Consider the following 23,786-nt stretch of genomic DNA (forward strand, 5'->3'; position numbering starts at 1 on the left):
GGTGATATAATTCAACATGCCTATGCTAGGCCAACTAATAAATCAGGCAGGTTGGTGCCCTCGGCAAGAGTGGTATCTTTAGCTGATGGGATAAATAGATGGGTGGACAGATAGAAGAATGAACTGATGGATAGATGAGCAGGCAATATTAGTACTCATGTAAACAAGTGTCACCCAGTCAAATAGAAAAAAATCAGGAAGAAACAAGAGAATTGCAAATTGGTAGATAGTCTCAATAATGATAGTAGAAGTAACTCAAAGAACACTGTGGGTTCTTTCTGGCAGGGACTTGGTCTAACTTTACATCCTCCACATCTGTCAAGGTTCCTCTCATTCAGCAGTAGTTGAATAATGTTGGATAAAAGGAGGTAGAAGAAAAAAGGAAGTGATGTGAAGGCTATCAAATTGCATTTCAGTGAACAAAAAATGGGGTATTTCTGTTAGAATCGAAGACTCAATATTACAGAAGGAAAGCAACTAGGGTGGAAATAAGGACTTTTAAAGATGTTATTCTGAAGCATCCTGTCTAGGAAGGCCTAAGGGGACCTTGTTAAAGGGGAGGGATATTGGAGATAGGACTGTAGGACTGGAAGAACATGCAGGACCATGAAATAGGACAAGGCAGGGAGCACGGAGACCAAGGTAGTTGTGGAGGTGCCATTTCTAACTGTGGAGCCATGGACAGACCTTCTTTAGGACTCAGTTTTGTATTATATTAAATCCTTAATCTAATTTACCCCGTAGATCCTTTCCTAAGTCTAATGTACATTTTTGTAATCCATATGTTTCATTCCAGAAGTCCCTTGTCTAACTCCCTAGAAATAAAGGTAATTATTTTCTCTTTGGGGGAACGTAGGCAGAGAGCAGAAATATTGGTTATCATTTTATCTTCAGTTATGCCATGAATGACTTGCAGTTTTTCTTGTTTCTCAAATGTGATTTTATTATATGAAACCCTAAAATGCTAAGTCTCCATAGGATTTCTTAAAAGCAACACCTGGGAAAGAAGCTGGGTTTGAGGCAAAAAATTACTTTAAAATAAACTTATCTTAAAAATGTCAATATTTTAGTATGCATTTGAAACTACATAAGCAAAAGTGCCAAAACTTTTGTATTCTTTCCTTTTTAATAAAAACTGTTTAATAATATTTTGCATTGGAATACACGATAGAGCCTTATGTTTCATTGGTTTAAGCTTTCAAATTGGGAATTTCAAGAATTTAGTGAAACACACCCTTCATCCGCAGGTTTGGCAGGCTGCAGCTTTCAAATAACCATTCATACTCTCCATGCAATTATAGACTTTTTTCTAGAGGTAGATTTCTTTTTAGATACATACAGTGATGCACAGAGGGCAAGCCATGGATACCTATACCTGAATATTTATTTCTCTTCTGTAAGAGGCTGGAAACAAAATGTTTTTGTTGGTAGAAAATGACAACTATAGATTAAAAGGGAGATGTTCCACAAGTCACAGGAGGCATGGAAAAGTAAACATGTGGCAGCTTTACCCCAGTCACTTTTCCCTTTCATGCATTGGAGAAGGAAATGGTAACCCACTCCAGTGTTCTTGCCTGGAGAATCCCAGGGACGGGGGAGCCCAGTGGGCTGCCGTCTACGGGGTCGCACAAAGTCGGACACGACTGAAGCGACTTAGCAGCAGCAGCAGCAGAAACACTTTGAAGAGATATAGAAATGAAGTGATATCTGCTAACCCAATAGTGGGTTTTAGTGGAAGAGAAAGGCTGAGGGGAAAGAACTCTCAGGAGAATCGCATAAAAGGCTAAAGTGGGGGACGTTTGCCTGGAGTTGGTCCTCAACAGACCAGCATTACGAGGTAGTGATATCAACATGGGAAACTATGAAGGACAGAGCACTTCATCTTGTTGAGGAGAATCAATCTATCGGCTTGTAGGACTGTGTCCCATGTATTAGTGGACTGGGAACTGTGCCAGGTGCATTTAGAAAAATTGGAATCTTCTGAAGAGAGGCATTTTAGGTCCAGAAAATCTTCTATTGGTTCTGTTAGTATTCTTAATCATAAGTCTATTTCTGTGAAAAAGGATTTTTATCTCTATTTTCCAGATAAAGGAACAGAGAGAAAGCAGTTAAATGACTTTTCCCAGGCCACACCGCAGGTATGTTACAGGGCAAAGGTTTAAAATCATATTTACATGATTCTTTTATTTTTTGTATGTTTACATGTATGTATTTTTCTTTTATTTGCATTTTCCAGTCATTTTTAAAATCCATGTGGAAAATGTTAGAACCACAGTTGCAATCATGTCTTGGTGGTTTTGTCTGAGTCAGGATCTAATAAAACTCCTTTAAAGTTGCAATCTCTGGACTTCCCTGGTGGTCAAGTGGTTAAGAATCTGCCTGCCAGTACAAGGATATGGATTCCACCCCTCTTTAGGGAAGATTCCACATGCTGCAGGGCATCTAAGCCAGGGAACCACAACCACCGAAACCTGAGCTCTAGAGGCCAAGCTCTGCAACGAGAGAAGCCACAGCAATGAGCAGCCCATGCACCTCGACTGGACAGTAGGCCACACCTGTCGCAACTAGAGAAAGCCTGCGTGTAGCAATGAAGACCCAGCACAGCCAAAAATAAATAAATACTCTTTTTTAAAGTTTGAATTTCTCACTTTGAAGAGTCGGATGTGGTATTGACAGCTGTGGGCATCAATGTGTGTGTCTCAAACACACATTGTTAAAACTCAGCAGGAATGATCATTGGACTGTTTCTTAATACCATTCATTAGGAATCAGTTTGAAACATAGAAATTTGCAAGACTAGTAAAGACAGTACCCAGATCCACTTATTGTTTATAATTTGTCCTATTTGCTCTGTCTTATCTACCACCTTTATTTCAGTATTATCAGTTCACCCACCCAGCAATGACCTTTGCAACACGTTTTCCCTCTAGTTCAAAATACAATTAAGGATCACATATTTTGGATCCTTTACTTATAGTGTTTCTTTAGTCTCCTTTAATTTGGAACAGCTCCCAGGAGCAGAAAGACACTTGAATGAAAACTCTCAGAAAGTAATATGACACCATCCTTCTAGAGGAAAAAGTTGGGCAGGAAAGAGGTCAGAGTGGAGTTGGAGACTCCCATGCAAGATTCACTGACCATCTTCCCAGGCGTGGTAGAATTACCAGGGAAAATCCCAAACACCATTAATCAGTGGTGATAATTTGTCTTTCTAAGGTATTTCATAACACCCAAGGTGATATTTCTCTACATCGTTCATCAGCTGCCTTCTACCTCAGCTGTTTCTGGGATAATCTTCTTCCTGTGTGAGGGCTGACCTGGAGGACAGTGGGGAACAGAATCCCATTGAACGAGGCACAGATGTTTCTGAGGATCTGTGCCTTCTTCAGCCAAGGACACGTCAATTGAAGGCCTCACATCGAGGAAACCTTTGTTGCTTGAGTTTTTCAGAGAAGAAACAATGAAAAATTATTCCATCCACTTGATTTATTTGACTGTGCCAGGTCTTAGTTGCTGCATGTGGGATTGTGGGATCTAGCTCCCTGGTCAGGGATCAAACCTGGGTCCCCTCTGCTGGGAGCATAGAATCTCAGTCACTGGGCCACCAGGGAAGTCCTAGTTTATCCACTTTAAATGAATAACAGAAGTGAGAAACTGATTGTAATGAATGCTTGTAATGAATTCAATCCTGAAAAGCATTTATTTGTGATTGACGAATATCTTCATCTTGCCTAGATAGAGGGGAATGACATGAAGTTCCCAACTCTCATCCTTTTTTTGTCTTTCACATCACCACAAGGCCAGGAAGAGGATCAAAGATAGGAAGATGGAACACTCAACAGGTGCGTTTCTGCCCCTTCAACTCTGTGCTTCCCAAGGGTTAACCTTGAACTGTCTTTCTGTGGGGACCCAGGTTGACAGTCTCTGAGGATGTCAGTCATTAGAGTTAGTCATTCTCAGAAACAGAGCCATCAAAAGAGAAGTCTAAGGGAAGGAAATTAAAGTTCTTAGATTCCTGCTCTGGTCAGACATGGGACTAAAAGTATGATAGGGCTGGGCAATGGGGCTTGCCTACTCAGCGGTGGTATGAGTTGCAGTGTACCCTAGTCAGGGTTATGCAGAGAAACAGAACCAACGGGATGTGTATATAAAGATTTGTTTAAGGAACTGGCTCATGTGATTATGGAGACTGGCAAGTCTGAGATCCACAGGGTGGCCTGGCAGGCTGGAGACCCAGGGAAGGACAGATGTTGCAGTTCAAGTCTGAAGGCCATCTGCTGGAAAATTCCTTTTTGCTCAGGGGAGGTCAGTCTCTTATTCTATTCAGGCCTTTAACTGATTAAATGAGGGCCACCCACATTATGAGAGAACGTGTGCTTTATGCAAGTGGACTGATTTAAATGTTAATCTTATGGAGAAGTACCCTCACAGCAACATCCACTCTGAATAGGTTTTAGCAAAGGCATAGTCATGTATCTTATTTGTAAAAATTTTATACAATAAACAGCTCTTCTTTTTGCCCCAGCAGATTTCACTTTGCATTTAGTATATTTGTGGCAAATATTCTTCTTTCTTTTTTCTTTATTGCTTCAGTTACAATACTAATTGTACCATTTCCACTCTTTATTTTAAATGATAAGTTTTCCATACAAATAAGTTGATAATATCATTGTAAAATCATTCATTTCAATTTAATTATCAATTAAAATTATATAGATATAATAATCTGTGGTGTTTTCTTAAGATAGTCAAATAACACATCACAATATTGCATTGGTGCCTAGAAAAAAAAATTGAATTCATTGGCAATAACAAGCCATGTGCTTATATCTGATACTTGAAAAGATGCACTTATACCTCACATACAGTATAATTCAATATTTAATAAGATGCAATAGAGAAAAATGAAAGACTGAAATGGTATTAAATTGAAAAGTAATTTGCACTGTGCAGTGATGGATAGTTAGGTTGTTTCCATGGCTATTGTGAATAATTTATAACAAACATGGGCATATATCTCTTCTAGATCCTGACTTCAATCCCCTTGAATATATAGCCAGAGGTAATTCTATTTGTAATTGTTTGAGGATCCTCACACTGTCTTCCATAGTAGCTACACCACTTTCTGTTCCCACAACAGAGCACAACTGTTTGCTTTTCTCCACATCCTCACTAATGCTTGTTGTCTATTGAGACTTTTTGATAATAGCCATCCTTCTCCAAAACAGACATACAAATGGCCAACAGGTACATAAAAAGGTGCTCAGCATCACTGATCTTCAGGGAAATGCAAATCAAATCCACAGTGAGACATCATCACCTCTGCTTTGGATCAAGACTTCAGACTTGCCTGGAAGTCCCCAGCCAATGTCTGAGCATGTGGTGGCGGGGGGATTCTAGAACCTGACCATTTTGGCAGGACCTGGTTAATCAGTTTCCCATCTATAGTTCCTGTTTGGGCTGGTGGAGAATTTGCCTCCAGCAACTTTGCCCCTCCTGCCCCCTCCCTGCTTTCCTTCCTCAAGGGTCATCAGCACTGTCACCTGATGCCTTTCCTTACCCACACCTACTTCCTGCTCCTTCCGGTCCCCAATGGACATCATCACCCTTTCTCCCTTGTTAAACATCTTGTCCCCAAATTCCCTTTTCATGCCTGCTTCCAAGAGACACAGTTCCTTGAGTTGTTTCCCTTTTATTCTGCTCTGTGATTGCTTGAAATATTTAGTGTCTCCCATCCTTTCTTAGGGATGTTTTTAGATTCTCTGGCAGTAAAATCCCACATATTTCTACACACAACTTATGAAATCTACATTGCTAAGGTTTATGTTATCAAGAAATCTAAGATGATATATTCATGTCCTCATATTCTGAAGTCTTCCTTTTTTGCTAATAACCACAAATGTTTTCTTTTTCTTTTTTTATTTATATTTTAATTGTAGGATAATTAAATATTGTGATGGTTTTTGCCTTATTTTAACATGCGTCCGACATAGGTATATACATATGCCCCCTTCCTCTTGTAGCCTCCTCCCACCTCTCTCCCCAGGTTGTCACAGAGCTCTGGCTTTGGGTTTCCAGTGTCATACAGCAAACTCCCACTGACCATCTGTTTTACATATGGTAATATGTGTGTTTCAGTGCTATTCTCTCAAATCATCCCACACTCTCCTTCCCTTACCATGTCCAAAAGTTCATTCTCTATTTCTGTTTCTCCTTTGCTGCCCTGCTCATAGGATCACCAGTACTATCTTTCTAGATGCCATACACAAGTGTTAATATATGATATTTGTCTTTTTCTGACTTAGTTCACACTGTATAATAGGCTCTAGGTTCATCCTCCTCATTAGAACTGACTCAAATGCATTCCTTTTTATAGCTGAGTAATATTCCATTGTGTATATATGCCACAACTTCCTTATCCACTCATCTGTTGATATCTAGGTTCTTCCATGTCCTGCTACTGCTGCTGCTAAGTCGCTTCAGTTGTGTCTGACTCTGCGACCCCATAGACAGCAGCCCACCAGGCTCCGCCTTCCCTGGGATTCTCCAGGCAAGAACACTGGCGTGGGTTGCCATTTCCTTCTCCAATGCATGAAAGAGAAAAGTGAAAGTGAAGTCGCTCAGTCGTGTCTGACTCTTCGAGACCCTATGGACTGCAGCCTACCAGGCTCCTCTGTCCATGGGATTTTCCAGGCAAGAATACTGGAGTGGGGTGCCATTGCCTTCTCTGGCTTCCATGTCCCAGCTATTGTAAATAGTGCTGCAGTGAACATTGGAGTATATATATACACCTCTTTTAGTTATGATAACCACAAATTTTTAACATTATATAAATCAAGTAACTCTAGAGTTGTAGCCATTTTGCCCAGCTGTGCTCTTTTATAGATCCTAGGATTTGGTTGAGAGCCAGAGTAATTAAGTGATTCATCTCAACTTGCAAAAATTATAGAAAAAATTTCCATCATAAGTGAATTGTCTCAAGAGAATGTCTTCACTTTCATGACATTTCTAATCAGAAAGGATTGATCCTAACCCTAGACTGCTCCTTTACTAATTTTGTTCAATTACTTGCTAACGTCTTTAAGATTATTTTACTCATCTAAGGCTTGATAGACTGGCTGTATATATATGATGAGTGCCTTCTCCTTGGGGATATATATTCCATATATACTGGGGGAAAGCTATTTGCTAATGCCTAGATTAACAAGGAATGAGGTGATTATAGAAAGACCATTAATTAATATGTATTTAAATATTTAATTTTATTAGTCTGGGCCATCAAGTTAACAGAGTGCAGTATCAAAAGACATAAAAATGCTAATTAATAAAGAAAAATTAACTTTGATAATTTTTTGAATGTTTTTGAAAGTATCCTTTTTTCCCCCCCTGTTCTGTCCATGGCTCCCCACCTTCCTCCTTCTTCATCCAAGTGGCTACTGCTCTGATTGTCTGTTATTCGATCAACAATTAACCCCAGGGAACAGAATATAGGATTTCCCAGGAAGGCATTATTGGCCTCCTTTCCTGCAGACATTGTGGTGCTTCTTGGGAAGAGAAACTCAGATTAGCTACTGAAAGGTGAGACAGAGCTGGGAGGTGCCTACTCAGACTTGGGTAGGAGGCAAGGAGGATGGCAGTTTACAACAATTATATTTTATAGTCCTGAAAGGATTAAACACATACACACCCAGTTAATTTGACCCCAGGAGGCATGTAAGCGATTTTCTTCCCCTAAGTAATTCTGTCAAATGTATCCATGTTTTCATTAACTGCTGAAATAATTTTTTCTATTCATTGCAGGGTTATACTGTATTTTTTTTGTGTTAATAAGTATTTATCCTCTTACTTTATACTATTATAATCATTAACTGCGGTGTGTAAATGTGCTCGTTATTACTGTCTAACTTTTGTTGAAAAAAAGCACAATAAAGGAGTGAAGGTGAAAAAAACATTACATAAAAAGCATGCAGCCAGAGTTTCCTGCCAAGTAGCAGGCACTGAATTCATGACATTTAGTTTCTGTGCCCAACAGGTATGTCCTGTGGTTTTATTGAAAGAGAATACTGATCAGCCCAGGGAACATAATATTCTTGAGAATTGCACATCTTGGATTTGAAGAAAATGAGAAATTGGAGGGAAAATATCCATGAGGTTCTTTCTCTCCTTCCTTCCTTCCTTCACTACCCTCCACTGGTTCTTTCTCTTTTTGTTTTTTTTTTTTAAATTGGAGTATAATTGCTTTACAATGTTGTGTTAATTTCTGCTGCACAACAGCATGAATCAGCTACAAGTATACATATATACCCTCCCTTGTGAGCCTCCCTCCCATGCATCCCGCATCCCACCCCTCTTGGTCTTGTGCAGCTCTTTGCCACCCTGTGGACTGCAGCACGCCAGGCCTCCCTGTCCATCACTGACTCCAGGAGTTTACTCAAGCCCACCCCTCTAGGTCATCACAAAATACTAACCTGAGCTTCTTGTTCTTTTTTTTTTTGTTTTTTTTTAAGGAAACAATTTAAGACACTGTAACTGTGCACCAGGAAGGCATCAGATGTAATATACAGATAAAGTAGCTTCCTCACAGAAGTATCCATTTGGAAAGTTTGTTACCACACAGAAAAAAAAATGTACAACGTTAAGAACTAACCATAAGGAAAAGTGAAATTAAATGCTGGTAAGTGATACAAAAAGAATAAGCATTAAGGAGGAACAAATGCATGTATACATGGCTCAGTTACTTAAAAAAAGTCTCATAGCTGTCAAAGCACTTCAGGGATGTTGTGGATAAGCAATGTCTTGAATATGACTTTTTTTTTGTACACAATATTTTAAAGGAAACAAAATCTGGGGATTTTGCAAGTGCAGCCTTTTCACTATGCAGTATGTTAATGCGTCAGATTGGTTGTGCTGTGGAACAGCTTGAGGGAATGGCAGTATTTTAATAATATTATGTGGTAACCTGGCCTTTATAAATCATCTTTGTTTACCTGCAAGATGATATTAGCTTAAGTACAGAAATGTCACTTCTACAGATATGTATCCTTATTTGATTTTTTATTTGTATTAATGAAGTAGCATTAATGTCTTTTTTTTAAGGAGAGGAATTAGATTTGAAGGCGAGGAATGATGATTGTTGAAGATAAAAACAACCGTGACTGTAGTTGTGAGGGTTGGATGTTGGCTCCAGTTAATTCTTATTATTTTATATTTTTTCACCATGAGAAGGCTGACTGAATTTCTTACTAGTTACAGCTGAAAGGCAACAATAATGGAGCACCATGGAAGTATATCTGCTGTCCTCTTTCTTTGTCTTGAGTTATTCTAAAGTCTGTCTCACACACATTATTTAAAGAAGGGCCATTGGGACAGATGGAGAAACTGAAGCACAGAAAGTATAGCTCTGAGCAGTGGTTAGCTCTAAGCTGCACTTATTTATGCGTCTTGCAGAGTGTATTAAAAAAAATCTACATGTTTTTACTCTATTTTAGTGTTTTCTTCTCTGCATCAGATAATTTCTGTATGTGTTGATTGGTTTTAGAAATGCCTCCTTCTGAAAGTCTGCGGGAAGGTGACAGTGCTGGCTACCACACGCCCCTCCCGACGGCATCCGCTGCAGGAGCGCTGTTGTCAGGCTTGTCCACTACGATGAATTATGCATAACCGGAGGGCTAGTTCTTGGCATGGAAAAAGTGTGACATGTTAGATTAAAATTAAATATTGAGCAGGCGTCTTCCTAGAGAAATGAATCAAAGAAAGATGCTTCTTTATCACCAGTGAGTCTGGAAGCTTCCTGTTGTGAGTCTTTGCAAAAGGATTCACAAAGGAATGACTGTCACAACATGGCATCGAATGCGGAGGACTTCATGCCCCGCTCCGTCCTCCACGCAGGTTGGTGTTATGCGGAGGACACCATGCCCCACTCCATCCTCCACGCAGGTTGGTGTTATAAGGAGGACGCCATGCCCCGCTCCATCCTCCACGCAGGTTGGTGTTATAAGGAGAGCTGCCATCTCTGGGATCGCACAGAGTCGGACATGACCGAAGCGACTTAGCAGCAGCAGCAGCAGCTCTTGGAAAGGACTTGATGATCTGAATCTTTCTGTAACTCTGCTGCTCTTTCCTTGCGCCCTTTATGGCCTTTGTTTGAGTGGGGCCTGCACTGAACCCACAGATCCATGGGGGGCAATTCTAAATCAAATTGCAACAATAATGATATCAGCCATGAAACTCAGAGGAAAACATCCCAAAGGATTTCCCTTTCCCCTCCTCACCCAGGAAAGCCCAGTGAGTAAGCACAGAAAACAGCAGAAGTCTACTGAGAGAAGATGAAGGACCCACTCAGAGCCACTCAGGTGGGCCTGGGAAGGGAAGAAAGGAAATACAATAGCTATCGAACAAAACAACCAACCTTCTCTTAAAATATCACCTCCAAATTTAACTTGCATTTGTTGGTCAATTTCCATATCGATTCCTTCTCCCCACCCCACCCCCCCTTTTTTTTGGTCACACACTAAAAGAGAATCAATATACCATCCCTGTTTTTCCAAGCAGAGTAAACCGTGCACCAAAAAAGAGGTTATTTAGAATATGCCTATTACAAACTTGACCCTCCCAAATGAATCCAGTATTTTCAAGACCCTGGACTAAAATTTCTTAGGCCCTTCACCTGATATGGTAGCTGATGTTAAGCTCTGAGACTTGGCTAAGGATGTTCTAGGTCATTTCTTTCGCAAGGATGGGCTTGCATCTGGCTGTTTATATCTCTGCAGACTAGAGGTTCCTTGGCAGATACTGGACTGCCATCTCTGATGGTGTTCCAGTGCCCCCTGAGGGCTTCTAAGTGTAATAAAAGCAAACGAAAATGTGACTTCATATGAAATAATTCACTATGCAGGAACAAAGCTGAATATGGGACTCAAAGGATCTCTGGAGTAAAGATTAACTGCCAGTCATCAGGAAACCTAAAGTCATTTGAAATAAGAGGTGCCACAAGCCAGCAGATAGAAGCCATAAACGCATACAATATTAATAAAGCAATTACAGTAAGTGCTATAACGTTCTGCTTAGCAAATCTCTTGCCACTTCAAGAAACATCTGTCTCCGCCACTAGAAATTACTGTTAAAAAAACCGAACCAAACAAAACAAGCTGTGCTTTGTGTTTCAGCTTTTCATTCAGTATCCTGATCAGCCAGTCCACTGCCAAAGCTTCAATACCAATTTCATAGCCTATTCCCTGGGTTGGGTTTCCAACCCGTGTAGCCAATTGTACTTATCGTAAGCAGAGGAGCAATTAGCTGATGCACTGCATTGTGCAAACTGCCTGGATCCAGTCACGCGTAATGTCTCAGGAGGGTGGGGAGGAAATTCAAGTGACCAGATGAATCCTTATTTAACAGCAACTGGCTTGAGCCTTAGCTTCCCCACATCCTGACAGTTGTTGGCTCCTAATACATTAAAAAAAATAAAATTTCATGTTTAATTACAGGGCACATGCTAGTGACTTTGATGCTGGTCAGTAAAATTCAGACATGGCTGCTAGAGGGAGGAGTCATGGCAATGAATGCCCACCTTTTCAGAAAACCAGCCTGACCTAGGTTCTGTTCCCTGTTTGAACAGGAATGACACAGATTCTCTGGAAGTTTCCTTTTCCATATTTGAAAATAGGAAATTCAATTCCTTCCCATCTCACAGGGAATTCAAACAGAAACTTTTCATGAAAATGCAGTGTATAGTGTATAACAGGGTAAAGACGTCCCAGTACACAAGCTGTGGAACACTTTATCCTGGAACAGTTAACAGTTTCTTAGAAAATAATTGAGAAGAAAGGCAACATCCCTAAGTAATCACTGACTCTTCTGTTGAGAAGAGACACAGCAACAAGGTTGTGTGATTCAAGAAAGTGGGAATGAAGATGTCCTTCAATTATGAAGAAGATAAAGGCTGTAATGGTTTCTTACGTGGAAAGTTATGACAGAAGATAAAATTTCACACGTCTGCTGCTTGGGGTTGTCAATCTAGGTGAGCAATTGGGTTAAGAACCGTTCACTCCAGTATTTAAATTAGAACCCTTCAAGTTATGTAGGTTTTTTTTTTTTTTCACATTTATCACAAAGCCCTGATTTAACTGATCACCAAATCCCTCTTCTTGTTATCTATGTCATAAAATGGGCTTCCTCTTATTATTCTCCTCACTGACTTTGTCCAGGCTGTCTCCATTTTTGTCTAGACTTCAGTGACCTGCTGAAGTCTTTCTGCCTGTGGTCTCCTGTTCCTTTGGTATGTTCCCCAAATAGGTAACAGTATGTTTTTCTAAAATTTGTATCTGATGTATCATTTCCCACTGCAGTCTTCTCCAGGAACTCCCTGCACCTAATGAACAAAGCCTGAGCTCTTTCGGTGTCCTGCCGAGCACTTGTGATAGGGCCCTTTGCGTGACTTTTTGCTTCCGTGTGTCCTGACTTCATATATGGTCCTTTCCTTCCAGACTACTTGCAGTTGCTAGAATATGACACTCTTTTGTGCCGGGCAACGTGTACTTCTTTGTATGCCATTCTTTACTCTTGTCCACAGACCAGTCACTTCTTATCCTTTTCTCTTTAGATTATTATTATAGATAAACCTGGGCTGGGTTTGCCGGTCACTTCTCTGCACATGCCAGCTTTTAGAGTACCACTCTTAATGTATATGAGATACAGCATCGTAACATACTAGAAAGAAGGGGGCTTTGGAATCAAACTTGAACTTAAGTCCTCGTTTATAACCTACATAGCATGTTATTTATACTCTTGGAAACCTAGTTTTCTCATTTGTCAAAAAGGAAAAGCATACTTAATTTTTATCAGGATTAAAAACAGCATGTAATGAAATACACCATGCTATACTTGTAAGGGCTCAACATACAACAGCCACAATAGATTACATCCTAATTGCTTTGTTAACTGTCTTCCTCATCTTGTTTAAACAGTGACCTCCTTGGAAAAAGGGATTATATCTTATTTCTTCTCGTTCATCAATCTGGCCTCAGGACCTAGCAAAGATCCTGGCACATAGCAATTGTATAATACATATTTGCTCAAAAGATCAAAAAAAAAAAAAGATGAATGCTGAAATCTCTTTGAGAATTTGTACTATAGCAGGATTAGAAATAATGACATTGATAGTGTCTATAAATCTCAATCATTTAATTGTATGGTTCCTGATCTTTCTTATGCTGACAAAATAACATCTTTGGAAGCAGTTTCTTCTGGAAGGACAAACTGCTATCAACATGAAACAAAGGCCTGTATATAACATAATCTCATGTTGATTTACCATCTTTCTCAGGTGGTTTGGATGGAATCTGATAGATGGCTCTGAATTTTGACTTCTAGTTGGAACATCCCATGTGAAGCAGAGAGTGGAAAGAGATAGGAGACGACCAGTCAATCAGAGGCCAGGCGGAGAAGTGTGCTGCAGTTCACATTTACAGCAGGGACTCCCCCCTTTCAGGGAGTTATTGAAGGATTTAAATAAGGATGTGACAGAACCAGATGTCTGCTTTAGCATTTTATATGGATAATGTGTACAGGATGATTCTCAAGGGAGTAAGTCTGAAGAATATCAGTTAGGAGGTTGTTGAAGATGGTGAAGGGCTGAAGTAAACAGAGGTCGGGACAAGCTTCAAGGTCATGTGACCTGTGCAGTCACATAAGCATGGTCCCCCACTTAGAAAGGTCCGGGGCTAGCTTTCATGCTCTGTTGTCATTGTCTTGAAACTTTTAATAATTTTCAATAAAAGGACCCAGAATTTTGCACTTGACTCTGCAAATTATGTAACTGGTCTTAGCAGAGGTAATAGGAGGGAAATCATATTGGATGGGCCAGCACTCAGGAAGAAAGTGTTCTGCTCCTCTTTGCTTTCCATTTATTGATGTGTTTATTGGCTGTGCTGGGTCTTCATTGCCGCATGCGGACATACTGTAGCTGTGTCAAGTGGAGGCTGCTCTTCACTGTGGTGCTCAGGGTTCTCATTGTGGTTCTCTTGTTTCAGAGCACAGGCCCTAGGCACACCGGCTTGGTAGTTGTAGCTCGTTAGGCCCTAGTAGTTGGGGCACATGAGCTTAATTTCTCAACTGCATGTGGGGTCTTCTTGGACCAGGCATTTAATCTGTCCCTGCATTGGCAGGCAGAGTCTTTTAAGTTTCTGTCCTTCAATAAGAAATTTGGACATCTTATCCAGGCATTAGATAGTCAGGATTGACAAAGGATAGAAAAAAGTATCTCCATTTTTCTATCATTCCCTGATTAAAACATAAAATTTTATCTTATGTCGAAGTGGGATAAAAATTATGTAAAGGACGTTGGAAGCCCAAGGCCAACTCCTTCTAACCTGAAGGATTGTGACAGCAAGATATGAGAGAGAGGCTTGAAGGGGAGCGTGTCCTCCCAGCCTTCAGGTTCCCATGCAAGGCACAAGTTCACATGCCCTGAGGATGACATAGAGGCAGTGATGACCGTGAGAGCCTGGATTCTGCATCTCAGCAGCTGTCATTATTTTTCCAGAAGACTAGTATTTACTCTCACCCTGTACCCCTTGCCAAACAAAACTCTCAAGCTTTGCTGCAGTATTTGACTTTGGAGCAGAAGTCCCCATACTGATTGAGACTAGATTTCTTGACAGCCTATTGTTGGGATGGTGCTCAGAGCTGAATTTAAGTGAATTAAAGAAAATAAAGTGTGCTGTTTCTGTTACCTAAATATGAGGTTGCAAATTCATACCTGCTGCATAGCCTAAAGTTAATGTCTGGTACTAAGAAGATAGAAATATTAAGATATAATCTTCATTGCAAGAAGCTAATTCCCTTATCAGAGTAAATATCTGAATATTTTAAATATCTGAAATCACATCATTATATTCCTTCCTCATGTGTAAGTTTAATAGACTTTTATATTGGTAGGAATTGTACAACCGCAATATATGTGAACAGTTGTTCAGTAGCTAAGTGCTATAAGGCTTTTCGTGACACCATGGACTGAAGCATGCCAGGCTCTTCTGTTCTCTACTATCTCCCAGAATTTGCTCAAATTCATGTCCATTGAATTGGTGATGATACCTCACCATCTCATCCTCTAATGCCTTCTCCTTTTGCCTTCAGTCTTTTCCAGTATCAGGGAACCTTTCAATGAGTCGGCTCTTCACATCAGGTACCAAAGTATTGAGGCCTCAGCTTCAGTACCAGTCCTTCCCGTGAATATTCAGGATTGGTTTCCTTTAGGATTGACTGGTTTGATCTCCTTGCAGTCCAAGGGACTCTCAAGAGTCTTCTCTAGCACCACAGTTTGAAAGCGTCAATTCTTCGATGCTCAGCCTTCTTTATGGTCCAATTCTCACATCTGTACAGGACTCCTGGAAAAATCACTGCAGCCACAAAATTAAAATGCTTGCTGCTTGGAAAATAGCTATAACAAACCTAGTTCAGTTGAGTCGCTCAGTCATGTCTGACTCTTTGCGACCCCATGAACTGCTGCACGCCAGGTCTCCCTGTCCATCACCAACTCCCAGAGTTTATCCAAACTCATGTCCATTGAGTCGGTGATGCCATCCAAACATCCTCTGTCGTCCCCTTCTCCCGCCTTCAATCTTTCCCAGCATCAGGGTCTTTTCAAATGAGTCAGCTCTTCGCATAAGGTGGCCAAAGTATTGGAATTTCAGCTTCAACATCAGTCCTTCCAATGAACAACCAGGACTGATCTCCTTTAGGATGGACTGGTTGGATCAAGAGTCTTCTCCAACACCACAGTTCAAAAGCATCAATTCTTCGGTGCTCAGCTTTCTTTGTAGTCCAACTCTCACATCCTTACGTGACTAGACATTGTATTAAAAAGCAGAGATGTCACTTTGCCAACAAAGGTCCGTAGAGTCAAAGCTATGGTTTTCCCAATAGTCAGATATGGATGTGAGTGTTGAACTATAAAGAAAGCCGAACACTGAAGAATTTATGCTCTCAAACTGTGGTACTGGTGAAGACTCTTGAGAATCCCTTGGAAAGCAAGGAGATCAAACCAATCAATCTTAAAGGACATCATGCCTGAATATTCAGTGGAAGGACTTGTGCTGAAGCTGAAGCTCCAGCACTTTGGCTACCTGATGGGAAGAGCCAACTCATTGGAATAACCCCTGATTTCTGGGAAAGATAGAGGACAAGAGGAGAAGGGGGGCGACAGAGGATGAGATGGTGGGATGGCATCACCAACTTAATGGACATGAGTTTGAGCAACCTCCGGGAGAGAGTGAAGGACAGGGAAGCCTGGCATGCTGCAGTTCATGGGTCTCGAAGAGTTGGACGACTTAGCAACTGAACAATAACACCTAAAACCATGGGTTTGACTCTGTGGACCTTTGTAGGCAAAGTAACATCTCTTCGTTTTAATACACTGTCTAAAATCTGTCACTGTTTCCACTTTTTCCCCCATCTATTTGCCATGAAGTAATGGGACTAGAAGTCATAATCTTAGCTTCTTTAATGTTGAGTTCCAAGCCAAGTTCCAAACTTGAGTTCCAAACTTGAGTTCCAAGTTTTTTCACTCTCCTCATTTACCCTCATTAAGAGGCTCTTTAGTTCCTCTTTACTTTAGAGTGGTGTCATCTGCATATTTGAGGTTGTTGATATTTCTCATGGCAGCCTCAATTCCAGTTTGTGATTCATCCAGTCCAGCATTTAGCATGATCTACTCTGCATAAAAGTTAAATAAACAGGGCAACAGTATATAGCCTCGACGTACTCCTTTCCCAATTTGGAACCTATCTGTTGTTCCCTGCCCAGTTCTAACTGTTGCTTCTTGACCTGCATACAGGTTTCTTAGGAGACAGGTAAGATGGTATGGTACTCCCATTTCTTTAAGAATTTTCCACAGTTGATTGTGATCCACACAGTCAAAGGCTTTAGCGTAGTCAGTGAAATACAAGTGGATGTTTTTCTGGAATTCCCTTACTTTCTCCATGATCCAGTGAATATTGTCTCTGATTCCTCAAACTCAGTGAATTTGATCTCTGGTTTCTCTGCCTTTTCTAAACCTAGCTGGTACATCAGTTGATGTACTGCTGAAGCCTAGCTTGAAAGATTTTGCATATAATCTTGCTAGCATGTAAAATGAGCACACTTGCACAGTACTTTGAACATTCTTTGGCATTGTCCTTCTTTGGGATTGGAATGAAAACTGACCTTTTCCAGTCCTTTGGCCATTGCTGAATTTTCCAAATTTGCTGACATATTGAGTGCAGCACTTTAATTACATCATCTTTTAGGACTTGAAATAGCTCAGCTGGAATTCCATTACCTCCACTAGCTTTGTTCATAGTCATGCTTCTTAAGGCCCACTTGACTTCACACTCCAGAATGTCTAGCTCTAGATGAGTGGCTACATTCATTATCTGGGTCATTAAGACCTTTTTTGTATAGTTCTTCTTTGTATCCTTGCCACCTCTTCTTAATCTCTTCTGCTTCTGTTAGATCTTTACCGTTTCTGTTCTTTATCATGCCCATCCTTGCATGAAATGTTCCCTTGATATCTCCAGTTTTCTGCAAGAGATCTCTCGTTTTTCCTATTCTATTATTTTTCTTTTCTTTTTTTTGCATTGTTTATTTAAGAAGGCTTTCTTACCTCCCCTTACTCTTTTCTGGAGCTCTGCATTCAGTTAGTCATATCTTCCCCTTTCTACCTCGCTTTTCACTTCTCTTCTTTCCTCAGCTGTTTGTAAAACTTCCTCACTCACTCGGCCATCTTGCATTTCTTTTTCTTTGGGATGTTTTGGTCACTACCTCCTGTAGGGTTACAAACATTGGTCCATAGTTCTTAGGAACTCTGTGTACCCGATCTATCCCTTGAATCTATTTGTCATCTCCATTATATAATCATAAGGGATTTGATTTAGGTCATACCTGAATGGCCTAGTGGTTTTTCCTGCTGCTGCTGCTGCTGCTAAGTCGCTTCAGTCGTGTCCGACTCTGTGCAACCCCACAGACAGCAGCCCACCAGGCTTCCCCGTCCCTGGGATTCTCCAGGCAAGAACACTGGAGTGGGTTGCCATTTCCTTCTCCAATGCAGGAAAGTGAAAAGTGAAAGTGAAATCGCTCAGTCGTCTCTGACACACTCAGCAACCCCATGGACTGAAGCCCACTAGGCTCCTCCGTCCATGGGACCTTCCAGGCAAGAGTACTGGAGTGGGGTGCAATTGCCCTCTTTAACTTTCTTCAGTTTAAGCCTGAATTTTGCAATAAGGAGCTCATGAACAGTTACATATTGTTAAAATTGATACACTCTGCATTTCCTAACTGCCACAGTGTAGGGTTTAACATTATAATGCTCCTTCATACCTTCTTTACAATGCCTTTATTATAACTTTCCCTTTCATCTTTGTATAATTAAGAATTATTTGTTTTTATGGTATCTAAAGGGAAATAAGAACTACTAGGATAAGTAATAAAGTTGTTCGCACCTACCTACTTGGTATACCTTTGTGGGGAGATTTTAGGTTTGTGCAGTTCTTAGTACTTACAAAAATGACGAACATCATCTCTTGCTGATAAAGGTATGGACCCATCACTTTTAATATTAACTATTTTGTGCTTTTCCAAAACTGTATATAAGATTCTAGAAGAAGTGATGGCTGTCCATCTTGATGGTCCCAGGTGCCCAAGTCTCTTATATGCACTGCACTGCATTTGCTACCGACAGCTCTAACATAGTTAGGACTAGTGTAAGATTTGCATGGAAAGAGCTGCTTTTCTGACAGTTGGCCTGCCACTCTTGAAGCCTACATTAGAACCAGATAGTAGTTATTTTCTTCTTATTTTTGTAATTGGTCCAGAGGCCTGTAAACACTAATATTAATAGGTATCTCTTATTTTTTATTTTTACTTCATTTCCTTGATTGTTGAAAGCAAATATTTTTACTCTTAAAAAATTAGGAAGTGGAAAAATATTTAGATGCTTCCCAGGTGGCTCAGTGGTAAAGAATTTGTCTGCCAATGCAGGAGACTGGGGTTTGGTCCCTGAGTCAGGGAAGATCCCCTGGAGATGGGCATGGCAATCCACTCCAGTATGCTTGCCTGGAAAATCCCATGGACAGAGGAGCCTAGCAGATTGCAGTCCATGGGGTCAGAAAAGAGTCAGACACAAACTAGTGACTAAACAACAATAGCAAACATACTTGCTGATGCTGTTAAGTCGCTTCAGTCGTGTCTGACTCTGTGTGACCCCATAGACGGCAGCCCACCGGGCTCTTCCATCCCTGGCATTCTCCAGGCAAGAACACTGGAGTGGGTTGCCATTTCTTTCTGCAATGCACACACGCATGCTAAGTTGCTTCAGTCATGTCTGACTCTAGCAAACATACTTAATGAAGAATTAAAATTGTTTTTCATAAGCAAACTTTTAAGTTTTGACCTGAATTATTTTATTTTTCCTATAAACTCATAAATACTTTCCATAAAAGTGTAATCTCTGCCTGGGATCATTCTAAGGGCATTACCTTCAGTTAATTTTCACAATGCTATGAATTTTGTAATTTTTAGCTTTTTTTGATGAGGAAACAGAGGCTCAGAGTCATTAATTTTCCCACTGTCACGTGGGAAATAAAGTCAGAGATAGGATTGGAACCCAGGTCTGATTCATTCTGAACTAGGAAATACTAATGCCTTAGTTGGGGCTTAAATGGTACATATATTTCATTATCTTTATTTTCCCATTAATATTAAAATGCAGTATTAAAAATAATTTTATTTTTCATTAGACATTTTCAAATATCTTTAATAACTATTAAACATTAATTATATGGATGTTTCATAATTCATTAAATTAGCTTCTTTATAAGTAATCTCCAAGGCATTCCCCAAACAGATCTAATCTTAAAGCTTTGTTGTATTGGTTTAACTTCAGCTTAAAGTCAGTTATGTATTTCTCTGATTGAGGGATGTTACTCCTTACTCGGGTTAAATTTTAACGGAGATTTTCCAGTGCATTTTAATTTTAGAAAATATTATACTGTGGGGATACTACATCTCATGATGGAAGAAAAACAGGAAGCACTCCTGTTTGAATCAGTGAGGGAGATGAGCAGCAGTTCTGTGCTACCTGACCCGCCCAGCAGATGGCGCCTTCACCATGGAGACTTAAATTGCACCCTGGGGAGAGCTGCAGTTTTCATTGAATCATTGTAATTCTGTAGACAGAAAAATTCCTTACTTTTGCAGCTCTTGTCACTTTTAATTTGGAAAGATAAAGGACAGCATGTTAGAATCCAGATATTTCATGCACTGAAAGTTGAAGTGAGGTTGGGATAAAGTGCTTAGAGATGTCTGGGAAGGGGTAGCAGTTGGATTCCTTTCTTCAAAGTGTACCAGGGAACAAGATTTTTGAAAGGAATATGGGGCAGTCATAATTAAGGCTTTGTTTTTGAGTTTTTACTTTCTGAACATTGAAATATTTCATGTGCGAAGAAACACAAACAAGACCAGGAATAACCTGAGGCTGAAAACATTTGCAAAGTAAAGTGTGCCAGGTGTTTCTTCTGTGTGGTGGATTTCTCAACGTTCTATAGCCTTGGGTTGTGAAATATACAATTAAAGTGGAATGAACAATAAGAGAGATACGTGAAGAAAAGTAACTGTGGTTTTAACTTTCCATGATTTGAATGTACTGAATTAAAATAAATAGACAACATACTTTTCTATCAAATCTAGTCTGGAGATGTATTTAGACGCTACAGTTAAATGAAATGGAAATTCATGTGTGTGTGTGTGTGTGTGTGTGTTTAAATAACGCTTCTAAAACATTTGGGGAGTTATGGTTTTTACTTATCATAAATAGGTACATTTTTTTCTAATGTCAGAAAAATTCTTTCCCATACTTGAATTATTGAGAAGTTTTTATTTTATTTTCAAGGAAGAGTAGCTTAAAATGGATTGGATAATTTCCAAGATTTTTAAAAATATGTTCTGATCTAGCTTAAGACTGTTAACACATATTTTTCAAAGACAAGGCAATTTGGTAAAAATAAAAAATTTTAGAAAATGAGGTTTTCTTAGCAAGAAATGGACTTAACAAAATAACTGTTTAAAAGCCTAGTTACTATATATTCGACTTGAACCAATAAAATCAAAACAGATTTTTTGATGGAAATTGAAACACTAACCCTGAAATTCATATGAAAAAGCAATGTACCTAGAATAACCAAAATTATCCTGAAAAAGAACAAAGCTGAAACACTTGAACTACCTTATTTTAAGACTTAACAATAAAACTATCATAGTTAAATTAATGTGGCAAGAATAGGCAGAGATCCTTGGAACTGACCATGTACCAACATAAAATAGTTGATTTTCAGGCAGAGCTTTATAATTAAATAACAAGAGTCTTTTCAATAATGTAGTCAGGCCTATTAAATAAACGTGGAGCTAAATCAACATTTACTCTTACCTCACAGTATGTAGAAATTAATTCAACATGAATCATAGAACTAAACAAAAAAGCTAAAGTCACAAAGCTCCTGGAAAATATATAACATCTTCAGAACCTTGTGTTTGGGGAGTTCCCTAGAGGGGGCACTATATCAGAATTAAACTTCCATTCATTGAAAACCGCTGTAGACAATAAAAAGCAAAGCCATAGACAGGGAGAAGATATTTGCAAAATATATATTGGACCAATGATTTATATTCAGATTATGTAACTAATTCCTACAAATCAGAAAAAAAAAGAAAGATGACCTAACTTTTAAATTGGGAAATATCTTAAAGAACTTTACCAAGGAAGATTCCTAACTGACCAGTAAGTATGTGAAATGATGCTCAACATCAGGAGTCATCAAGGAACTACAAAATAAAACCAAAATGAGGTACTGCTATGCATACACTAGAATGACCAAAACTTTAAAAACTGGCCATACCCAGGATTGGTATGGATGCAGAGCAACTGGAGTTCCCAACGTGGATTAGGATGGATCCTAAATTTAATAACTCGTGTTTTTGTAAGAAGTGGGAAATAGAATCACAGAGACAGAGGAGATATACAGGGAAGAAGGTCATGTCAAGACTAGAGATTGGAGTCATGCTGACATAAGGTGAGGAGTGCCAAGAACTGCCAGCAGCCACCAGAAGCCAGAAGAGGCAAGTAAAGATTCTTCCCCAGAACCTTTGGAAGGAGTTTGTCTGTGATAGCACGTTGATATCACACTACCTGATTTCAGGAGTTCTAGATTCCCAAACTCTGAGACAATGCATTTCTGTTGTTTTCATCTACCCAGTTTGTGGTACTTTGTTATGGCATTCATAGTAAATGAATACAACCACCTTAGAAACTTAAGTGATAACCTTACACACACACACACACACACACACACACACACACATATATATCTGCTTTGAAGTGAAGCGTTAGTCACTCAGTTATGTCTGACTCTGCGACCCCATGGACTGTAGCCTGCCAGGCTCCTCTGTCCATGGGATTCTCCAGGCAAGAATGCTGGAGTGGGTTGCCATTCCCTTCTCCAGGGGACCTTCCTGACCTAGGGATCAAATCTGAATCTCTCATGTCTCCTGTATTGGCAGGCGAGTTCTTTACCACTCGCACCGCCTGGGAAGACCTATCTTATGACTCAGCAATTCCACTTCTTAGTGTTTAACCACAAAGACATGAAAGTATTTGTGTGCAACAATATTTGTATGAGAATATTGATAGTGGTCATGTATGGATGTGAGACTTGGACTATAAAGAAAGCTGAGCGCCAAAGAATTGATGCTTTTGGACTGTGGTGCTGGAGAAGACTCTTGAGAGTCTGTTGGACTGCAAGGAGATCCAACCAGTCCATCCTAAAGAAGATCAGTCCTGAATATTCATTGGAAGGACTGATGTTGAAGCTGAAACTCCAGTACTTTGGCCACCTTATGCGAAGAGCTGACTCATTGGAAAAGACCCTGATGCTGGGAAAGATTGAGGGCCGGAGGAGAAGGGGACGACAGAGGATGAGACGGTTGGAGGATATCACCGACTCAATGGACACGGTTTTGGGTGGACTCCAGGAGTTGGTGATGGACAGGGAGGCCTGGCGTGCAGTGGTTCATGGGGTTGCAAAGAGTCGAACACGACTGAGCGACTGAACTGAACTGATTGATAGTGGCTTTAATTGTTATAGCCAAAACTGGAAACAAATGTGTAAAATAAACACTATTTAGCAATAAAAAAAGAATAAAGTCTATAGCATGGTTGATCATCAAAAACCAAACCAGAGAAGATAGTAAAAGAAGCCAGAAATAAAAAGAGTACATAAGTCCATTTATATGAAGGTTAAGGTCAAGCTAAATTATTTTCAGGCAATAAAAATCAGACCAGTGTGGGAGGCAGTTGACCTGAGAGGGCCTGAAGGAACTATCTTAGGTACTGGGAAAGTTCTGTATCTCCACTCTGGACATGCGGTGTTGTTTATGTTAGTTTATAACATTTGATATGACATTTATCAGAAGCCACTGAGCTAGGTACTTAAGTAGATTCATTTTATTAAATGTAAATTATATCTCAACTTACCTTGTGGCTCAGCTGGTAAAGAATCCACCTGCAATGGGGGAGACCTGGGTTCAATCCCTGGGTTGGGAAGATCCCCTGGAGAAGGGAAAGGCAACCCACTCCAGTACTCTGGCCTGGAGAATTCCATGGACTGTATAGTCCATGGGGTCACAAACAGTCAAATACAACTGAGCAAATTCCACCACTTTCATATCTCAACAAATGTTATAAAGAATCATAAATCTTG

This window comes from Bos javanicus, chromosome 8, assembly GCF_032452875.1.
Source record: "Bos javanicus breed banteng chromosome 8, ARS-OSU_banteng_1.0, whole genome shotgun sequence".
Classification (NCBI taxonomy): Eukaryota; Metazoa; Chordata; class Mammalia; order Artiodactyla; family Bovidae; genus Bos; species Bos javanicus.